This window comes from Hermetia illucens, chromosome 6 (genome assembly GCF_905115235.1).
Source record: "Hermetia illucens chromosome 6, iHerIll2.2.curated.20191125, whole genome shotgun sequence".
NCBI lineage: Eukaryota > Metazoa > Arthropoda > Insecta > Diptera > Stratiomyidae > Hermetia > Hermetia illucens.
In genome coordinates this window covers 41,096,147-41,118,311 of record NC_051854.1, presented here as the reverse complement: position 1 = coordinate 41,118,311, position 22,165 = coordinate 41,096,147, and the positions used below count along the sequence as shown (strand labels likewise).

The window sequence follows — 22,165 nt, the reverse complement described above, 5'->3', positions numbered from 1 at the left end:
CGGACATGCACACTTTCAACAACTCAAAAAATATGTACAATCTGAACTCTATGGCGAGCCTAAGGGCTCTATTTGGTATCGAAGTCAGTCTCGTGGCTTTATTATCACCTATTCTGTTACAGATCTCCAACAACGTCACATTCAGAGATCTCCAAAATATGTCAATGCCTCTCACTTGCTGGGAGAATAAACCCTGGCTGATTTTCAACAAGGGGGTAGTGTACGTAATCTGTTAGATGACCAGCCTCTATGCTATCTGTCACGATTCCTTAAGCAGTTCCCTACGGGTTTATAACGCCCCAAACAGAGCTCCCTAAAACACGCCCTGTTGCTCCGCTGGATGGCCAGCTTGAAGTTTTTGCGGGATTAAGGATCCCTCCTTATTTCAAAGATGACTGCCTGCTGATCACTGTTTTCTCGTAGTCCGTGCAGTGCTGACAAAACTCAGGTCTACGATTGAAGTAGGCTGCCCGTTGCGAAAGGTACTAGCATTACCTTCATTGGCCAAAATTATCTCCAACCAGACAAAAGCCTCTAATAGATATCCACCACTTGCGCTCCTTGCTTCGCCACTCAAGGGCCCAAGTGGTGAAATCACTGGCAATCACCTTTCAACTTTTTCCCCTTGCGTCGTGATTCTCTGTCTGTCGCACGCACTTTTCTCAAAAACGGCTACGCTTTGAAATTCCATGTATGACATAAATATGCGTGGAGCATAAAGGAGGCCTCTTGAACCATGCATAAGGCGGAGTGTAATTTTTTTTTTCTCCTAGTATACCCATGTAGGGTATCAAATTAAAGGTATCAATTAATACTTTCACAAACACATAGCGCATAGCATGGGTGAGTAAGTGTCAAAATGCGCAAACTTAAAGTGAGACAGGATTCATTTTCAAAAACTACACAGCCCAAAAATTTGAAAAAAATTCCGGACAATGCGCTTTTATGAAATCTAGGCCACAAAACATATCCCATTCCGATATCTGCTGAAATAAACTTAATATTATATTGACAAATTTAGGACATTAACTTGAAAACCCGCCTTAAGGCTAGTATCGCGCATAACACCTGCTGCAAAGCTTCATATATGAAAAACCTACATTTCCCCACTCTTTTTTGAGGTTTTGTTGAAAACAAAATCTGTTTGTCTGCCTATCTATCTGTCCGTCTGGTCATCTCTCTGCCCATCTGTCCGTCTGTCACATCCGATTTACTCGGAAATGGCTGAACCTATGTCACGAAGTTACAGTTATAGTTAATTTACAATAGCACACTGGAAGAAAATATAGGCCTTAAAATACATTATATCCCGATATCTGCTTAAATAGAATTAATATCTTGCATATTACCATATTTTATAAATTTCCCTGAAAACCCCCCTTAAGTTCTTGCTAGAAGCATAAAGTTTGCCACCATTATAAAGCACAATATAATACAGACCCGCGCTCCTCCTCTACTGTTCTGTGCCAAGTGCCCTTGGGGTGATCCATTCGTCGGCCTTCTCGAGAGAGCCGATTCTACTGCATGACATAGTCAGCAATGCGAGTGTCCTTCCTCCTTTATGTGCAATATAAAGTTAATGCAACACGCAAGTAAACGTAAGCGACCATCAGATGGAGATCCTTTTCGAGGCCGATGTTAGCGCCTCCCTTGTTACGCACATCAAGTAAACAACTCCTAAATCTACTGCTGATCCCAAAGCGGTTAATTAAATTGCTCATACAGCGTCGGTCAGTTGAAACTCAACTGACCTTTGCAATGACGAAATGGGATTGGCGATGATCAAAGCGACCACCCTGAGTGGTTGGAAACGACTAAGAAGGAAGAACTATCCCAAAAACCTAAAAAGATAGCAAAATTGACCCTGAGGAAGTGTTCCATCGATATATGTTTGCATGCCTCTGCGCTAGCCAAGTTCGGGAATGTGAGAGGGGGGTCGTTTGAGCACTTGGATGTCATCATTCAAAAATTGACGTGCCCCTTTAACCGACGCCTGAGTTCATACCAGATCCTGAAACTTCCACAAACAGGGTAATTTCCTCGATCCTACCGAAAGATCAACACGCGATCTAAAATTTGAAGACGAAAATAAAAAAAAAACAATAATGGCTTGATCAAGTGCGTGAATTCGTAAAACTCCGGAACCGAATGACGTGATCAAAAGGGAAGTTCGACGACGGTTCGCATCGTTAATCAATGCTTCTCGTGCCTCTAATGCTTTGGCATCTTCAGGCTATTCTATTGGAAAATGTCCGTTTTGTAAGAGAGCTCTCTGGGGTAAACAGGAGGAGAATGGGAAAATTTTTCCAACAACCCCTGTATTTACTGTTAGTATTGATACGATCGGCAGTATGTAACCTTTCCTGTTATACTCCAAAAAAAAGTTAATCGCATTCATAGGGATCCTACTACATATTATAATGAACCTAAAGAAAGAGAGAGAGAGAGAGAGAGGGAAGAGCTATACCAAAATCTAAAAGGCATTTGCAAAGTGACCGTGAATGTCAGCCCGTAAATACTGAAGCTCCATCAAAGTGCTCGGTTGACACCTTCTTGCACGCCTCTGTGCTAGCCGGAGTGGGAAATGTGGAGGGAGGTCCTTTGAGCACTTTGATCCCTCATGTGTCATTTGTACAGAATCAACGCGTATGTCCGCACCGGATCAAAAAATGACGCAACGAACAAGGGAATTCGCGAAGGCCTGACGAAATAAACTATAACGCGAGCTAAGCTTGGAAAAATGAAAAAAACGGCTCGACCAGGATCAAGAGGGAAGATCCACGACGGATCACAGTGTTGATCCTTGCTTCTCCTGCTTCAGATGGTTATTGAGGCTGAGGTTACCTCCCAACTTTCATATCCTCATTATTTGGAAGATGTCCCCAAAAGAGTTTTGCGGCGTCAAGGAGGGAGAGAAAAAAAGAAGTCCTCAAATTATAAAGAAGGATTCAAGGAAAAGTTCCCATTTTCCAAGTAAAAGAAGCAAGGTGGTTCCTCGTACGTAACAAAAATAAATTGGTTGTCTTCCTTGTTTTCTTTCCTGAGCCTCTCCAGCCACGCATACGCGAGCGGGAAAAAGTCCCGCACACATTCCGACCAGAAATTCTCGGCGACATTCTCCGTATACCGCACACTCAATGGAGCAGCTCCACGAAACTAAAACTTCGCCAGAAATCACTACAAGATTTTTCCAGCGAGAAACTGAGGAAATTCACGAGGTCAGCAGAAGCAAAGCAAGCTCCTCCTTGACAAACGTTTTGTCGTTCGTTAATCACGTCCTCTTGGCAGAATATGATTTCTTCTGCTTTTCGTCCTGCCGGCTCACGCCCAAGTACAAATTTCCCAAAACTTAATTAACGACGTTTTAGAACACATATTTAATAAATATCAGGTAGAAACGGTCGTCCGTCGTCACACAATTGAAAACTCTCCACTGATGACTAATAAAAGAAATTCCCCGAGTTTCCGACTACGCCTCCACGATATCCACCGCCTCGCTTGCCAACTTCCTTTCCAATCTTCCTTCTTCTCACCCTTTATAGCCGGAAAGGATTATTTTATATCCTTGAAGGCGGACTGAATACGTCTCGAACGAAATACCGAAAAAAACCCCGCACCAAACAAGCGTATTCCTCTATGCTCCCAGAAACTAATCCCAAAATCTTCTCCCAGACTCCGCACGTTCATTAGCTGTCCACCCGCGAACCGGTCTCTATGCTCTCTACGCTCGCTTTCAACTTGGAGAGTTCATGTTGCAACAACATACGCATGCGCATACGGATGCGGTAAATCGTTCCCCTCTGTCACGATCAATTCGCCACTACAATATCACCAAAGGTTCTAAAGAGCTCGTATTGGTTAACTATTTATGGGCACTTCTGTATAACACCTTCACGAACTGTTCGTCATAAATCTTTTGACGATCACTAAAATAATAGGTAACACTGAATGGATTCAACCAACACACGCAAAGTTATCGTGAAATATTTCTTTCCGAGTTAATATTGTTAAAATGAAAGTTATCTAGACTTCGAATTTTTAAAAAGGTTCCCATAATCGTGAATTTGGAATGAAAAATTTAACCAGCATTAAACAATTAATATGCAGGAAGTAAGCTCCTAGTCCAGCGACAATAAGACAACTCCTCTCTCTTCGAATGACAAAAACGATCTCCCTTGCTACGTCAAGCTGCCAACGGTCCCAATCAAGCTAATTCTCACTTTTGCTGACCCCGACCTTGAACTTCAAACCGCCCATGTCGCAAACAATGTGCCACGGATGACGGGACGTACAAGCTGCAGAACTCCACAAACCTCCCATCAATATCATTACGATCGCCAGGACCGTGTTTCGCCATCACATGCCCGTGTCAGATCACCTATCACGATCACTATGCCTCCTTTAGGAGACCTCTCCTAAAATGCATGTAATTGCTCGTAGAGAGCATCCTTCTCCACTATATGGAAAATCTTCGCTGGCGCATAGTACTCTGCAATTATGATGCTCCTTAACCTGCACTGAAATTTTGCAGCCAGGGACCTATCGGGAATTGGTTCCCAGGTCAAGCGAGCGCCTTGCTATAGCCGTCAGTAACATTCCGACACCTAGCAGATGGGAATCTGCTATCACTTGAATTTCCAGAGTACGAAAGCAGATTGCTTCAAAAGATAAAGGAGTACTCTCCAGAGTACCACCATCTTACTTCGCTTGGGCTTGAAATATCCAGTTTATATTGTTGGAATTTCCGCTCGAGTTGGAGAAAGCGGGCATTCTGAGGACCCTCGATACCGTTGTCGAGATGCGTGCTTCCTTCGAAAACCAATCATAGTACGTTTTCGATAGCCAAAGGTCGCAGTTGCGAGAAGGGCGATCAGACCCGAGTCTGCAAGGCTCTCATCTGAAGTGACTTTTGCCACGAAGCCTTACCGGGGGCTATCTCGCCGAGCTATATAACTGGATCCATGTTCACTGTCCGTATGTTTTATCAAAACGTCAGGGGTTTAAGAACCAATTTATCCGCGCTGGCTCAGCAACACCATGCCATCTGTATCTCCGAAACCTGGCTAGACGATGCCATATTATACTCCGAGCTCCCCGAAGGGTACTCCATTTCCGTTGTGACAGGGACCGGGATGCTTCTCATAAGTCCACTGGCGGTGGAGTCCTAATTGCTATAAAAGATTCACTCCCCGCTGAACTCGTCTTCTCCTCCTCCGGCTTTCCTTTTGATTGTGTTGCTCTTCGTGTCTCCCCGCCCAACTTCCTCCCGTTCATTGTTTCTTGTGTTTATGTCCCTTGTGCTAGCCCTTCTCACCTGTATGAAGAATTGTTTGACAGTTTATCTGAGCTCCTTACCGTCAGATTCCCTTCCCTCCCTTTCTTCCTTTGTGGAGATTTCAACCTCCCCATGCTCAACTGGCCTAACCATCCTAGTCTTCCAATTCCTTCCAACAACCTCTCCCATTCTTCCCTCCCACTTTCTTCCTTTATGTATACTTGCTCTGCCCTGAATTTCAACACCACCAAAAACTCCTTGGGCCGCACTCTCGATCTCTTCCTTTCCAACCTCCCCGAGCGCCACCTCTCTTTATTTCCTGGCACATCCCCGTATGTAAAAACCGACGCTCACCATCCCACGGTTGAATTTGAAGCGTAGCTCCCTCGTTCAAAACCCAAAACCAAGCGTAAACCCACTAAGTTCAACTTCCGCAAAGCCAATTTTGACCGTCTGAACTCAGCTTTAGCGTCTTTCAACTGGGTTCATATATTAAGTAATTCATCGTGTGATCAAGCTCTTAACACCTTCTACAATATCCTCTCTGATCTCCTCTCCTGTTATGTCCCTTCTTCCCCTCCCTGCCTACGTTCTTTCCCAACTTGGTTCACAACAGAACTTCATATTAACATTCGCTTGAAACATACACTGAGGAAGAAGTTTCGGGCTTCTAAAAATGACGCCGACCTTGCTCACTTTAAAGCTATACGATCTACTGTGAAGTCAATGGTCAGAAAGGCGCGTAAAAGGTACCTATTGAGCGTCGAAGCCGCCCTTGCCCGCGGTAACTTAAAACTCTTTTGGTCTCACGGTCGCAACTCTCGTAATCCAACCCATTCTGTCCCTTCTTCTATCAGCTTCGCTGACTCCACTGCCAACTTCCCACAACAATCCTGCGACCTTCTCTGCACCTCTACTTCTCTTCAGTGTTTTCTCCCTCGAGCCCTTCACCCTCTACACCTTTCATAACCACAGACTCCTCCGAATCACTAGCCATTCCTCTCCTTACGCCTTCCTTGGTTGAGTTCCTCATTGGTAACCTTGACCCCAATGTCGGACCTGGCCCCGATGGGCTTCCTAATCTCTTCCTCCTTAACTGTAGAAAACACATTTCCCTCCCCCTGTGTATAATCTACAACAAAAGTCTAGACGAATGCTACTTTCCCCGTCTCTGGATAGAGGCCCTTATCATTCCTATCCTCAAGAGCGGAGACCCTTCCCTTGCTGTGAACTACCGCCCAATTTCCCTTCTCTCCTCTTGCTCCAAAATCCTAGAAAGATACGTCAACGACTGGTTGACCGCGCACTTCGGTCACCTCATTGTTAAAGAGCAGCATGGTTTCGTGAAACATAGATCAACGGCTTCAAATCTTCTGGTCTTTACCAACTTTGTTGCTAAACGCTTGAATTCACGACAGGAGGTACATGCTGTTTATACTGATTTCTCCAAAGCCTTTGACACCGTTGACCATAACATTCTCCTCTCTAAACTTTCTTCGCTAGAGTTCCCTCCCTCAGTCATCTCCTGGCTTTCCTCCTATCTCTCATACCGTTCCTGCAAAGTTTCTTTTCATGGTCACTCATCTCGTTCCTTCTCTTCTTCCTCTGTTGTTCCCCAAGGCTCTACACTTGGCCCCCTACTCTTCCTGTTTTTTATCAATGACCTCGCCTCCATCCTCACCTATCCGTATTTGCTTTACGCAGACGACCTTAAATTGTTTGCCTCTGTTTCGTCTCCATTGGACTGTGCTCTCTTACAATCCAACCTTGATAATTTAGCCCGTTGGTGTTCGGTCAACAAGCTAACACTGAATGTCAACAAATGTCACTGGATGCGCTATTCCCTGAAGCCCTCCCCATCATCCTCTTCCTATTCTCTCAGTGGTCAACCCCTTTCACTACTGACCTCCTTCAAAGACCTGGGTGTAATATTCGACGATAAACTTCGTTTCAATTCCCACTTCGTTGACATCATCAATAGAGCTTCCAAAATGTCTGGTTTTATCCTACGTCCCTCGTCCGACTTTACCTCAATCCAGCCCTCCTTAACACTCTTCAATTCCCTTCTCAAAAACATCCTTGAATACTGCTGTGTAGTCTGGTCCCCCTACCGCATCCGTGACGGCCGCGCTCTTGAAGCTGTACAACGCAAATTCACCCGGACCCTCTTTTACAAAAAGAACCTTCCACGGGTTGATTATCCGTCACGACCCCGCACCCTCAATCTCCCCTCCCTACAGCAACGCCGTATTTTCCTTGATATGTGTACTCTTTTCAAACTCTGCAATGGTCTGATGGACTGCTCCGCCAACTCGGATATTACTCTCCGTATCGCCTCGTCTCATGACACACGTAATGCGGACACTTTTGATGTGCCCTTCGCCGAGCTCGAGATTTACTTTCATTCTCCGATCCCGAGGTTTTGCCGGTCCTACAATGCCCTACAGCTTGGTTCATTTGACTCTATGTCCCCCTCTAGCTTTAAGCGCAAAATATGCCATTTACTTGCTCCTCCCTCTGAGGACAATATGTAATTAGAAATTTGCTTTCTGTGTATTGTCCTCATTAAATAAATAAATAAATAAATCTCGTACCATGGGAACCGGGATGGCCCTCTGAGAGCACATGCTCCAGGAGAATTCCTGGAGGATGTATTCTCGGCCCGGTTATTTGCGGTTGGCCCTCTAGTGGGAGTTTCACGGTGGTTGTGGTTATGCCTACATCGCGGGCAGAGCTCCTCGAAGCTCAAGCGTGGAGTTGCGCTGTACTACTCGGGTGCCGTACCCCTTAGTTGCGGTAGAGGTGTTAGATAGGCCTTGAATCCACTGCTGAGTCTGCACTCATTTTAAACCAGTACCGCTGTGCCAGTCATAGCGGGGCTCTGATTGTGGTCTCCAAATCAATCCGTGTCCGAAGAGGACCGTGGGATTATGCCTACACTGCAGTTACTCGCGTCAAACCCCTAGGATTTTCATCCCTTTTAGTCACCTTTTATGACAAGCAGGTTCGACTTCGAGTGTATTCTTAAACCCCAACTCACAAGGGGTGAATTTGCGTGGACCAAAAAGACATTGAAGGCTTTGAACAGAACTTACCAACCCGTATACATATGAAGCCGTCTGGCCTGAAATTAGGACGACTCACCGTCAATGGGATTAAGTTGGTCTTATAAATGATTCGCCGAGCTGACTTCCATGGGGTTTAATGTTTGAGTGGCCAAGTAATAATTTTATTTTGACTTTCTTTCCTAGCCGACGCACGGGGGATTAATTGGCAAATAAACCATCAAACGACTCCGTCATATATAGTACAAAAATTAAAGAATTGCTTGTTCAGTTTTTCATCAACTTTAAAGCTCTCCGGAATATTTATTATCTTGTACCCTTTTGAATTTTAAGTCTCCCTTAAATGGAATATTCATCAACTCTGTTGCCGTAAATAAAATTCATTTAGTATTTTCAGGCACCTAACCGCCGTCATAATTTAAAAGGACAAAATTTACGGCAAAATGTCAGATTCACTTGAGGAATTCAAGCGCTAGCTTAATGGAGCAATAGTGGGTAGACTTTCCTTCCTTTGGGTATAATAAATGTTGGAATATATTTCTGCCAAAACTACGGTGTAGTGAATCAAAAGGAAGGAAAGGACCCTTTTGAAGCTGCCTCTATTTTGCTTACATTACTTTTTCCAGGATAAGATTTTGTTATGTGCAACCGAAATTGATAAAAATTTTGGAATACGAAAATGAATGGTTTGCAAAGTGACCAACTCATTTATTTTTCCACCCCCCCCCCCTTCCAGAGAAATTAGACGGCAAAAAATAATACTGCGTCCAGTGGATCTTTGTAAGGAGCCCTAACCATCTTACTATCGTTGTCCAACGTTCTTTCCAAAAAACAGCTCAGTACGAATAAGTTTGAATGAAGATAAAGCTCTCTTTTTTCTCAACCCCTTCCATCAACCATTCCTCGTCTGAACCTTGCTAATGAGTACAGCATTATGAAAATGAAGTGTGCGAAGAAAGCAGCCAACACCTTGTTATTCCCAATTGCACAATATATTTATGATTCATCTTCATCTTTAAATCCCTCGTTCACAATTCAAAAGATTCGATTTTCATCCCCTCTGGGTGTGCTAAGGTAACTTGTGTGGTATAGCATGTACGAGAATCATCCCTAAAAGAAATTAATTTTAATGTTTTGATGTATGTAAGAAATTGAGTGCTTTGTGAGGTAAGTTGTTAATATTAAATGTCGATTTGGTAACTTAAAAGGTTCGTAATTTATGACAGTTAAAAAAGCATTTGAAACATCGAAAGCGGTTGATAAACTGATCTGTTTAACTTTTTGGGGTCCTCACTCCCTTGTACTTATTTATATCAGAAATTCGAAAAGTACTAATCGAGGCGTTCCATTTGATATCCCACATGCCTATATTCTGTAAAAAAGAATTTTACACCTCCTTCCGCATATATGAGGAGCCCCCTTAAACCTAACATAAAATGACTCTAGTCGTTATATATGAAGCGGTTCACAGACTACATATTCCCACCAAATTTGGTGATGATAGCTCCAGCCGTTTCCATACAGCCCCCTTCCGCATATATGGGGAGCCCCCCTTTTTTTTTTTTATAGGGTACGTGAATGCGTTTACGCACAGAGTGTTGGACTCCCGCAACAGCACGCTGGCGGACTACCAACTAAACACCTCCCTGTCATCAGAGAACTAGCCTGGAACCGTTTGATACATTACTTCGGGCTAGCCCTCCCGCTCTCCCGGCTTTGGGAGCCTTCAAGGCAGGGAATTCCTTTCACCAACGGGAGGGGAGGGGAGGAAGGGAGTTGTTAGTTCAGGGAACCCCTTACCGTCTGATCCCTCTGCCGGTCGAGTTCAATCTTCTTCGTAGTAAGAAGAGCCCGAACATAATGCCCAATACGATTCCAGCTGCCAGCGCTCTTCAGCATCTCTCTGACAATGTTGTCTGGTGAGAGCTCCCCTGTGTCTGCATAAAGCTGCTGGCGAAGGCCGTCCCACCTCTCGCAAGAGAAAAAGGTGTGTTCAGCGTCATCCGCCACTCTATTGCAGAACACACAATCAGGAGATCGCGGCTTCCCAACCCTGTGCAGGTAAGACTGAAAACCTCCATGCCCACTTAGAAGTTGGGTAAGGAAGTAATCAATCTCACCGTGCTTTCTGTTCAACCATGCGTCTAATTTGTCGATGAGCCGCGCGGTCCACTTGCCCCTTGGCTCATTTTGCCAAGAAAGTTGCCACTCGTTAAGGGTGCGTTGACGTTCTTCACGGGCAACCACTTCTCTTAAGTTTTCGCTCTTACAGCGGTAGATAGCTTTGCGCTCCTTGGCAAGGAGAGCAACGGGGATCACTCCCGCAATCACCATCACAGCCGGTTCAGAGACGGTGCGATAAGCAGGCGCCACTCGCAAAGCTCCCCGCCTCTGCACTTGAGCGAAGCGTTTACGATGCACCTCCTTGTCAAGGGCATCAGCCCATACCTCCGCACCATAGAGAAGGACGGACTGCGTTGCTCCCATGAGGAGACGTCTCCTAGTTGATATAGGGCCGCCGACTCAAGGCTGCGACTCCTGCTGCAGCCCTGTCCGCGGCTGCTTTGATCTGCTCGAAGAAGCTCATCTTCGAGTCGAGCATTAAACCAAGGTATTTAATCGCTGGTTTTGATTCTATAGTCAACTAGCCGATCGATATGGGACGCAAGATCGGGATTCTTCTTCTGGTCAGAATGACTACTTCGGTTTTTTCCAGCGCAAGGTTGAAACCGTGAGCAGTCATCCATCCGCTTACCCGTCGCATCAATATGCCAAGTCTGCTTTGCGCCTGTTCAACAGAGCGTCCGGCAACAAGTGCCGCAACGTCGTCTGCATAACCGACCAGGCGCGACTCTTCAGGCATATCGAGTCTCAGCAGACTATCGTAGGAAGCGTTCCAGAGGTCCGGCCCTAGGATGGATCCCTGCGCTACTCCCGACGTGATTTCCATCCTCCTCTGGCCCTCTAGCGTCTCATAGAACAGGGAGCGGTCTTTCAGATAATCCCTCAATATCCGCAAGAGATAGCTTGGCACGTGAAAGGAGTTCTCTAGTGTGCCTAGCATATCTGTCCATCTTACGGAATTGAAGGCATTTCTGACATCAAGCGTTATGAGGAGCACTATCCGTCGAGATCGGCGGCTGTGTGCCCCGGCTCGATTAAACGCATCTACGACCTCCATAACAGCATCCACTGTAGATTTCCCTGTTCTAAACCGGAACTGCCTTGCGGATAAGTCCCCGGCAGCACGGATCGCTTCAGTGAGTCTACCCCTGATGAGCTTCTCGAGCACTTTTCCGGCCGTGTCAAGCATACACAGCGGTCGGTATGCAGACGGGAGCTCCGGATCTCCTTTACCCTTACGGATCAACGCGAGTCTGGCCACTTTCCAGCGAGAAGGAAAAATGCCCTCCTTCAAGCACGCGTTGAACGCTTCGAGCAGCAATTCTGGCCGTTGGCGGAACACCAGTTTGTAAACTTCCGCCGGGATGCTATCAGGACCTGGCGCCTTCCTGTTTTTCATAGTGAGAACCGCTTCTTCGAGTTCTCCCATTGTGAAAAGGGGGCAATCCACGACGCTTTCCGCGCTGTTTACATCAACCCGTACAGGGTGTCTGGGGAACAATGCCCGCACAATGCGTCCATCTGGTCGGTGCTCAATATGCAGGGCTTCCGCAGAGCTCCGATTTTCCGAGTGACAAGCTTATAGCCAAGTCCCCACGGGTCATCATTCACCTCATTAACAAGATTTTGCCAGCCGCGAGCGGGGCGGGCCCCCCTTAAACCTAACTTAAAATGACGCTAATCGTTGAATTTCTTGGTGATAGCTCCAGCCGTTTCCATACACCCCCCTTCCGCATATATGGGGAGCCCCCCTTAAACCTAACATAAAATGACGCTAATCGTTATCTATGAAGCGGTTCACAGACCATATGTTCTCACCAAATTTCTTGATGATAGCTCCAGCCGTTTCCGAGTAAAATCCGTGTGACAGACGGACAAACAAGAGTTGAACCGATTTTAATAAGATTTTGTTTGACACAAAACCTTATTTTAATTAACTAGGAATGAGTGTTCCCTTCCCTTTGCTGACTCACAGCTTCCACCCGATGCTTAACTGATACAGCAAAATTTTTGATGAATTCTTCTAAGAACTCCTCCGATTGATTCTTTGATTGGGTGATTGAAAACAAAACCTTATAAAAACCAATTCACTGTCAGCGTGTCTGTCTGTTTTTTTTTTTTTTGTGTAAAGAGGTGGAAATCATCAAAGGACTCTTGCCTAGACACTCCAGAGTATCAGATTTTCACCCATTAAAGCCACTATCGACGCCCCGTGAAGTCACCATAATGTATTACATCACGGAGCGGAGTTAGCTCACTTTAGCTATTTATCCTATCTTCTATGCACGAGGTTCGTAACCGCGCCTTCCTCAACTTCTCCTCTTTCGCCCTATATTGATGCGATCATTGAGTTGATGGCATCCCAATCCTCCTGCCATGTTAGCATCCTCCTCCCCACATTTTCCGATATCAGTGCTTCACCTAAAGTTTCCTCTAGGCTTTTCCTCTCGCCCCTGAAAATAAGCCAGTGGAGGAATATGTACTCTCGGTCCTCGGGGACTTCCTCGCAGTTTGGACAATTGGGCGAATTAGCCAATTTGAATCTGTACAAGTACTGGCGACACCCCCATGCCCCGTCAGAAACTGGGTGAGATTATAGTTAATCTCCCCATGTTGTCTCCCCAACCGCTCCTTGATGGTAGAGATCAGCTTGTATGTCCGCCGGCCCTTTCCCGAGCAGTCCCAACACTCCTGCTATCTATTTACAGGTCTTTCCCTTTCGACGTTCTTCGTCTGCGACAAAGGAGAGACTAAATTCAGATTGTATATACTCCTCATATCATCTGCCAAAATGCCAATTGGCATCATTCCGAAGATGACGAATGCAGCCTCATCTGAGACCGTTCTGAAGACAGAACCCACAGCTAAGGCTGTCTTCGTATAGACCGAACTCAGTTCATGCGTATTACATGATATGCGGAATGCCTTTCCCCAAATAAGGGAAAAACAAAATTGAATTCACCACCCTGGCAATAAGGCGCCCACAAGTATACCGTGGCCCTCCCATCTTCGGCATTATCCCTGCTCACTCCAAAATATTTTATGGTCGGCTTGGAAGTAATGATGTGATTGTCGATTCTAATTCGGGAGTAATTTCCCCTCCAACGCTTTGTGAGCGCGCTCTCTAACAGCACTGATTGCTTCGCAAGAATATCACTCATCATCCCAGATACTCTGCGACTACAACCAATACTATACCCACCACCGTGGCTTCTTCTGGAACTGGAAGGTTAAGTACGCCGCTGTCCATGATGTTCCACAGTATTGGGCCCATTGCAGAGCCTTGCGAGAGACCCACGCAGATAACGTCCTCCTTGGGACCACCATCGGTGTCATACCAGAGAGTCCCTTCTGGCAGGTAGCCATCGACAACAGTTGTGAGATTGGTGGGAACACCAATCGTCGCCAGGCACTTCCATATAAGCTTCCAATTGGCCAAATTAAATGCATTCGTCACATGCAGGGTCACCACCACGCAATATTTACTGGTACTGCTCCTTCCGTGAATTGCATTTTCGGCCAAGCCAGTAACCATTTTGATGGCATCAATGGTTGATCTGGCGGCACGGAACCCATACTGCTGAGCTGAGAGGTCTCGTTGGCTCTTGACGATCGGGAGTTATAAATTACCCGCGCCAACATTTGCTCCAGAGTGTCTAGAAGACATATGGGTCTACAAGAGGATAGTTCACCTGGAGGTTTACCAGCCTTAGGCCACTATATAAGGGAGTTGCTCTCTAAAATACTTTAAAACTGGTACAAGTCCTAGACAGAAAAAAAGATTGAAAAAGAAAGATCCGAACAAATAATTATCTCACACCGCAACAAAATAAGATGCCACATTCAATTGGACCCCCAGAATAAGTCGAACATAAAAAAGAACATTAAATACTTCCATTCCTAGAACGGAAGAAATACCCCCATTGCCCGGAACTTAACCAGAATCGACCCAAAGTTATGCAAACAATGCTTCGAAATAGATTTTCATCAAGAAAATACTCCATTATTTCTCACATAAAACAGTCGTTTCGTTTCTTCAGGTGATTTCCGCCTCAATAAAAGTCGTCTGGACAACGAAGAGAACAAATTGTTTGAGACAACCCGTCCTTGTCCAAGTTATTTCATCTAATATTAGGAGAAGGACTATTAGCTTCACAAGGACACATGACTGGAAAGAGGAAAACTTGGTATATTACCTTATTTGGTTAAAGGGTGGGAAAACATCACCGTTAATGAACTAAAACAGGGATGTCAGCACGCCAGATTTAAGGAAAACAAATCTAATAAAAATCTTACAACCATAATGAAAGTATTGGAATTTGTGACTTTAGATGGGAAGGTAATCATAGATGTGAGTTGCATTCGCAAATGTACGTCATATATTAAACAGATATACAACCAATTTAGATAAATCCTTTTCATGCTTCCTCCTTGCATTCACACTTTCCAAAACGCATAGTATGCAGCCAAGTGCAACTTTACTTTCACCTCAGGCTGAAGACACGGATTGATTTTGGGACCACAATCAGAACCCCGCCATGATTAGCACAACGATGCTGGTTTATACTGAGTGCAAGCTCAGCATTCATACCAGTGGATGCAAGACCTATCTAACACCTCTGGCGCAACTAAGGGGTACGGCACCCGAGTAGTACAGCGCAACTCCACGCTTGAGCTCCGAGGAGTTCTGCCCGCGATGTAGGCATAACCACAACCACCATGAAACTCCCACTAGGGGGCCAACCCCAAATAACCGGGCCGAGAACACATCCTCCAGGAATTCTCCTGGAGTATATGCTCTCAGAGGGCCATCCCGATTCCCATGGTACCAGATAACCTCCGGTGAGGCTTCGTGGCAGAACCACTTCAGATGGGTCCCTTGCAGACTCGGGTCTGATCGCCCTCCTCGAGTACGTGGGGACGGCACTCCCCAACGGGTTAACTGGAGAGCAAGGACGACATATGCGACTGGTCTACTGTGCCTACTACTCTATATCTCATCCTTTCCTCTTTTCCACTGTCTATGGCACTATCATCGCCGCTTTGCCGGCCGTTACACTATGTTTTCAGTTTTGCCGAAAGTTACAATCGAGATCGCTGGTATCCAATCACCCTTACTTGTCCTTGTATTACTACTCCCAAAGAAATAAAAGAAGATATATTGGAACCTAAGATTCAAAATGGAGATAGAGAACAATGGAGAACTCCCATTGATCATTGATATCAGCTTTTTTTTATTTATTTTCTCGTAGAAAGCGTGAATAATAGCGAAATTGATGAAAAACTTTCAAACCTGAAACGCCCAACTTCCGTTTTCCTACCTGTTTTGAATAACTATATTTAATCCAAAAACAAGGGATCCGTTGACAACAAAAGTGGAAGTAAGTTGCTTCCCAATTGGTCCAGTCCGCCATCAAATCAATGCGGAATTAGCACTTCCTCAATCCTCAAACGGAAAGAAAAAGAGAAGGAAAGGACGTAGCCTGGTGGGATTTCTGCAGGACTATTATATGGCGTAGATAATGGTAGCTGAACTTTCACCTGGAATCGCCGTAGTTGTATCGCGATAGGGAGTCGATGCCTTTACTTATATTAAGAAGGCATGCTATTCTTGGGGTCTTGCGGCTAATTCCGAGCAAGACATCGGTTTTATTCGAGTGACCTCTTCGCTGGGCGCAGTGAAACTCTGGAATAAAGTTGTCACTATCGCAGCGCTCGTCAATAATTGATTTGATAATGATTTAGGAATGGAATTGTCTTTATGTTTTGATTTGTGGTGTTGTAGGTCCATTGTACGTAGAGAGTGCCAGCTGAAATAGGAGATATTTCGAGCAGCAGGACTTGTTGTCAACCAACGGTGCAGCTAACGATCATTTTTGTTAAGTAGAAGTCAAAAAGAAGGTATACCTGGCATTTAAATCGCCCCCTAAAATTAGGGACCACGATTTGCCAGGTGGGCGTGGTTGATCCACACAGAAGGAATTTATGGTTGATAGGTCATTCAGATCAAAGGTTTTATTTAGGACAATAAACGGAAAAGATATGTACGAAGCGAAATACTATTTCGATTGAGAACAATGGTCACCGCGAGGGATTCAAGACCGTTAGTGTTTAGGCAGAATTGTGTAGTGATGAATTTTTTAAGGATTGCAATTGTGGCGCTTCCGACGAGGAGTGTGATCATTTGGTTTGGATAGTGTCTATGGGTTCGGAACAGTTTGAAGTTAGGATATAAAACCCTATGGCAGTAGATGATTAAAGCTTCCTGATTTTTTAACCAGGAAATTCTTGATAACAGAGTTGGGAATCCAGGATTGAGTACACCGTCCGGGTCCTACGACCACTATTAGAAGAGTTTTTTGTACTAACCTGTTTTCTCCGAGGTGCCTGCTGTTGCTTGGATGTCAATGGTTGCTACTGCACTGGTTTGGCAGAAACGAAAAGTGTGGTATCCATCTTCGATGATTCCTATTTTGTTGGCGACTGGCGCGGTACCTGGTGAGGCTGTGGCGATGGTGGAACGGCGGTTGCCTTCGGGCTCGATCTCCAGAAGTCCGCAGTCTCCAGCGAAGCTATCGTTGCTTGAAGTTTCGAACTACCTCTTCCAGGTAGTTGCTCTTGCACAGAGTCTCCTTTAGTTTGTGACGGAGGCTTGCATTCTGCTTTTCCAAAGTGACAATTTGGTGAATTTCGCCAACGCCTATTCCGGCCAGTTCATTCTTGATGGTACCATCGGAATCGTTGCTTAGATTGCGAGTAATATAAGCCTTCATTCTTCCTTGAAGCTTAGAGCCTATCGTCCTCTGGAAGTTAATGCAAGGTTCGAATTGATAATTGACTTACTTATGCACTGAGAGTTGCATAAGTAAGTATCGTCAATCTGTAGTGTTTGGTCGTAATCCTGATCTCCTTCATCACGCTTTGCCGTTCTTAAAGTCCCTTCTGAATTCGTTATCTCTCGGTGTTAAAATATGATTAGTTGGTGCTTTTATGAGTTCTCAGGATCGTTGGATTAACTAGTCCTTTTTATCGATGCTAACAAGGGATGCAGTCCTTGCTAGGCAATTTAAAGAGGATTTTGGCCCTCCTTTTGTGAATTGAGGTGGTATCATCAAGCTATAGATGGCCGCCCCGAACAGAATACCACCTGAATATCTCCTGAAGAACATATATTGGTAATATTTGGTACCACCAATGCTGGCACACTAATAACTTCATTTTAAGACCCTGCATAGATTTTTAATGATTTGCTACCTTTAGTTTGAAGCAACTGGTCGATTCTTTGATAAGACTTCGGTGTTTTCCTACTTTAGAAAGTTGAAAAATACCTTTTTTCCACTAACTCTCTCCGTTGTCAGCTCTACAACTGAAGTACATTCTTTCCTGAAAGGTTTAAAGACAGTTTTCACACTCAGAGCGGAATTAGTAAATTGTGATTTCTCAGAAATGAAATAACAGTTGGATTTGCTTCTTTTATTTTGAAGATAAAGACTGAATTCAAAATAAAAAGTGTATCTGATTCTTCTTTTTCTTCAGCCTTTGTCCCGTTCACAAGCTGGGTCGGCTCGTCGTGATCGGCTTCGCCATTTGGCTCTATCGAATGCCTGATCTGGGTGCAATCCCCATCCAGCGTATCAAGCCACCGTTGCTTAGGTCTGCCTTTTGGTCGTTTACCATCGACTTCGATGTTCAGACCAATCTTTGCAAGTGAATTCTCGTTTGCACGAATTGCGTGACCACACCATCGAAGACGCCTCTCTCGCAACTTTTCCACGATCGGTGCAACCCCATAACGATCGCGGATATCCTCATTTCGGATGTGATCTAAACGTGTGACGCCACTAGTCCAACGTTGCATCTTCGTCTCCATTACCGCGAGACGCCGTTCATTGTCTTTTATGGTCGGCCAACACTCAGAACCATAGAGAGCGACTGGACGGACGACATTGCGGTAAATTTTAGATTTGAGACGTTCGTTGATACGTCGATCACAAAGGACACCAGTTGTGGAACGCCACTTCATCCAGGTTGCGTTAATGCGTGAAGCAATTTCATAACGCAGCTCTCCATTGGCTGATAGCGTTGACCCGAGGTATTTAAATCGCTCAGTTCTGGGCAGATCACTGCCGCTGACAGTGATTGTGCCTGTTTCATGGGGATCGGTCGTCAAAAATTCAGTTTTGTTTAAATTCAATCTGAGACCGTGTTGCATGAGGCGATCATTCCATTTTTGAACAAGTTGTTCGAGATCATTTTTGCTATCAGATGCTAGGAAAACATCATCTGCATAAAGCAGTGTGTAGGGCGCTGGACGTTGGATATCCCGTGTGACGGTGTCCATAACAAGGACAAAGAGGAGTGGTGAGAGGGCACTTCCTTGATGAACACCAACAGAGACACGAAGCGGTTTTGATACACCCGCCATACTTCGAACTTTACTTTTCGGATCGTGGTAGAGCAGTTGAACCCAGCGCACTAGTTCTTCTGGCACGAAGTGTTGTCGTAAAGCATACCAGATGAGTTCGTGTGGTACACGGTCAAACGCTTTCTCTAGATCCAGAAAGGCAATGTAAAGAGGGCGATGCTTCTCACGGTGTTTCTCCATGAGTAACCGCGCAGCGTGTATTGCGTCAGTAGTTCCGCAGTTCTTGACAAATCCGGCTTGATTCACGGTTATTTCAACGATTTCGCGAATAGGGTTGTCAAGAATGCGTTCAAAAATCTTCATGGTATGGGAAAGTAACCGGATCCAACGGTAATTTGAACATTCTGCTGGGCTACCTTTCTTTTTCCATATTGGAACAGTGGTACTTTCTTGCCAGTCAGATGGTGTTCTTCCTTCCCAAAAGTGTATCTGATTGTTGTTATTAATATACACAGGATTGTATTTGATGTTGAAATTGCCCTTTTTTGGACTTGATCGAACTTCTCCTGCTTTTTTACCCAACCTGACAGTACCTTGGTCCTGTCAAAGGAGAGTTAATGTCCCGATAATAATTTGTTCTCCGCTAGGGTTGACTATGTGAAGCAGTTGTGTTTTACATTGCTTTCGTGCTCCTTAATCCGTTGTTGTATCGTGCTACCGGCCTCCGCTATGTAACATAGACTTTTTTGCAGGAGCAAGGAATTTTACATTTCCCTAGTGTGTGAAGTGGCCGCATTTTGTCCATCATGGTTTTTAGCATTTGCCCTATTTTGGTCGGCGACTTAAAGATGATGCGGAATCTGTGTTTCCTGAGAATTTCCCAGATGACGTTCCATGTAGATATCTATTGATGTGCCCCGGTTTCCTGTATACATTATAGCCTTGTGTGTTGTCTGGTTTCTTTATACCAACACGTCAAGAAATGGAACATCTGATGTTTGAGTGCAGCCCGTTTACGTATCCCAAGGATTCATTCTCACGTTTATGTGGGCAGATTAAGAGAACGTCATCGACGTATCTGAGCCAGACTTATGGTTAGTATGGGACCTCTTTTAGCGCTGTGGACTCAAAGTGTTCCAAGAATATATTGGCAATGATGGGCAAGATGAGGGATTCCATAGCAGTCCGGATGTTTGTTGGTAGATTTAGATGTTGATCGAGAAGTATGTACTGATAAGACAATGTCCTATAAGGGAGATGAGATGTACCGCAAAGAATGTCCATAATTTGGGATATGCACCTTCGTAAATAAGGATTCAGCTTCGAAAATGGTTAGTGTATTCGTTGGTTGAATCTTTGAATTTATTGAACCTTTTGACAGAAAAATTTTAAAATAGAACACGCTTGGGTTCTTAGCAAAAATACTGCGAACTCTTGGCCGCGTTCGACAGAAGAATCCTCCGCAGAATTTTAGACCCCCTATATGGGGATGAACGATTGCGTAGCCTACATAACGACGAAATCTATGAGCGATACCACGGCCGTCTGGTTGTGGATAAAATCCGGCTCAACAGGTTGCGGTGGGCGGGTCACTTAATCCGTATGGATAACGATGATTCGGCCCGGAAAGTCTATAAGGGCAATATCTATCTATCTATCTATCCAGACAGCTTTTAGGGATATCGCAAAACCGGGATGTCTGGAGTTTCTTATTAAGGCAGGCCTAGACCGGATACCGGTTGTTGCGCCATTGATGATGGTGATGAGTCTTTCGCTTCGAAGGCCGTACTATTAAAGATTAAACAGGCATCATACATATATACCAAATACTCATCTACACAAAGTCAAATCAATACCACACTTTGTCTTTCTGTTGTCGTATATGTAACTTTAGTGGTTCCCTCCAACATAGCGTAAATTTCTCCCCTGAATATAACTACTTCCTAAGTGCTTCCACTGTAAATTCAACTCCATCCCTAACCAAAATAAAGATGTGCTTCGTCATGGAGTCTATCTGTTCTTTTACCGCCGCTCTTCATTATCTTCTTGTCTTTTTAAGGTTTTGTGTGAAACAAAACCTTATTAGAATCGAGACGGTGTCTGTCTGTCCGTCTGTCCGTCTGTCTGTCTGTCTGTCTGTCTGTCTGTCTGTCTGTCTGTCTGTCTGTCTGTCTGTCTGTCACACCCGATTTATTCGGAAACGGCTGGACCGATTGTCACGAAAATTGGTGAGAGTATGTAATCTGGTGATCCCTTTACATGCAGTAAGTGGCGCCATCTTGTGTTAAGTTTAAGGGGGGGCTCCCCATATATGTGAATGGAGGGTGCAAATTTTTTTTTCACAGAATATAGCCATGTGGGGTATCAAATGAAAGGCCTCACTTAGTACTTTTCGAAACTGGTGCAATATTTGATATTGGGTGAAACATGGAGGAGTGAGCGCTCAAAATATGACCCCCAAAAAGTGTAACAGGTCTCGTTCTCAGAACCTATCCAACCGAAAAATCTGAAAAAAATCACAGTGACGCATCTCTACAAAATCTAGGCCTCAAAATATATCCGGTTCCGACATCTGCACAAATAAAGTTAATAATAGTATATTTCCACATTTTAGAAATTTACCCGGCACCCCCCTTATGTTCATCCCAGAAGTACAAAATTCGGCGTGCGCGTAATGAAGAACATAATGCACAAATCGGTCAAATTTGAAGAAAATCCAACTATTATTAACAAAGTTATAGGAGGTGAAACTTTACAATTTTTTGTGAATTTCGTGCACTCTACAACCTGCATGACGTCATCATCACATATCAATTCGTCAATACTACAACGAAATAAGTTCTTATGAATTGGGTCGCGGAGAATTATTTTGTTTTAGTTTTTTTAGTTATTTGCCAGCCAGACATGTGTGCATGTAGGTATATAATATATGCGTGCTAATGAACTTTGCGGGTAGTGCCTAATTCAAATAGATATAAGAAGTAAATCGGAAATATGGGTATTACCAATTTATATACGTGCATATGTATGTACAGTATTCGGAAATAGGCAGTTTGTTTGTTTAGGGTGAGCGTAGTATCTATGGCTGTAATATGTACGTATGTCTCGTAGTTTGGAAAAATATGAAGGATTATGTTGGATTTGTAGCTAAATACGGATAGCAAAATATGCGTTGAAATTTCTTACATAAAATGAACACAAAACCTTTATATCCGAAGCGCGAGCTTCCGGTATTCCGACTTGTTTTATTTTGTACAATTTCCCATCTACACACAAATTTACTTAAACTACAATTAAAGATGCAAAATTTCAAATTCACCAGATTCCCAAGCGAAC

At 44.4% G+C, this 22,165-nt stretch overlaps 1 protein-coding gene across 1 annotated transcript in view; it reads left to right on the top strand.

Moving 5' to 3' along the window:
* LOC119659230 (IDLSRF-like peptide) overlaps positions 1-22,165 on the top strand; it is a 473,791-nt gene that overhangs the window by 431,724 nt on the left and 19,902 nt on the right. The window lies entirely within an intron of this gene.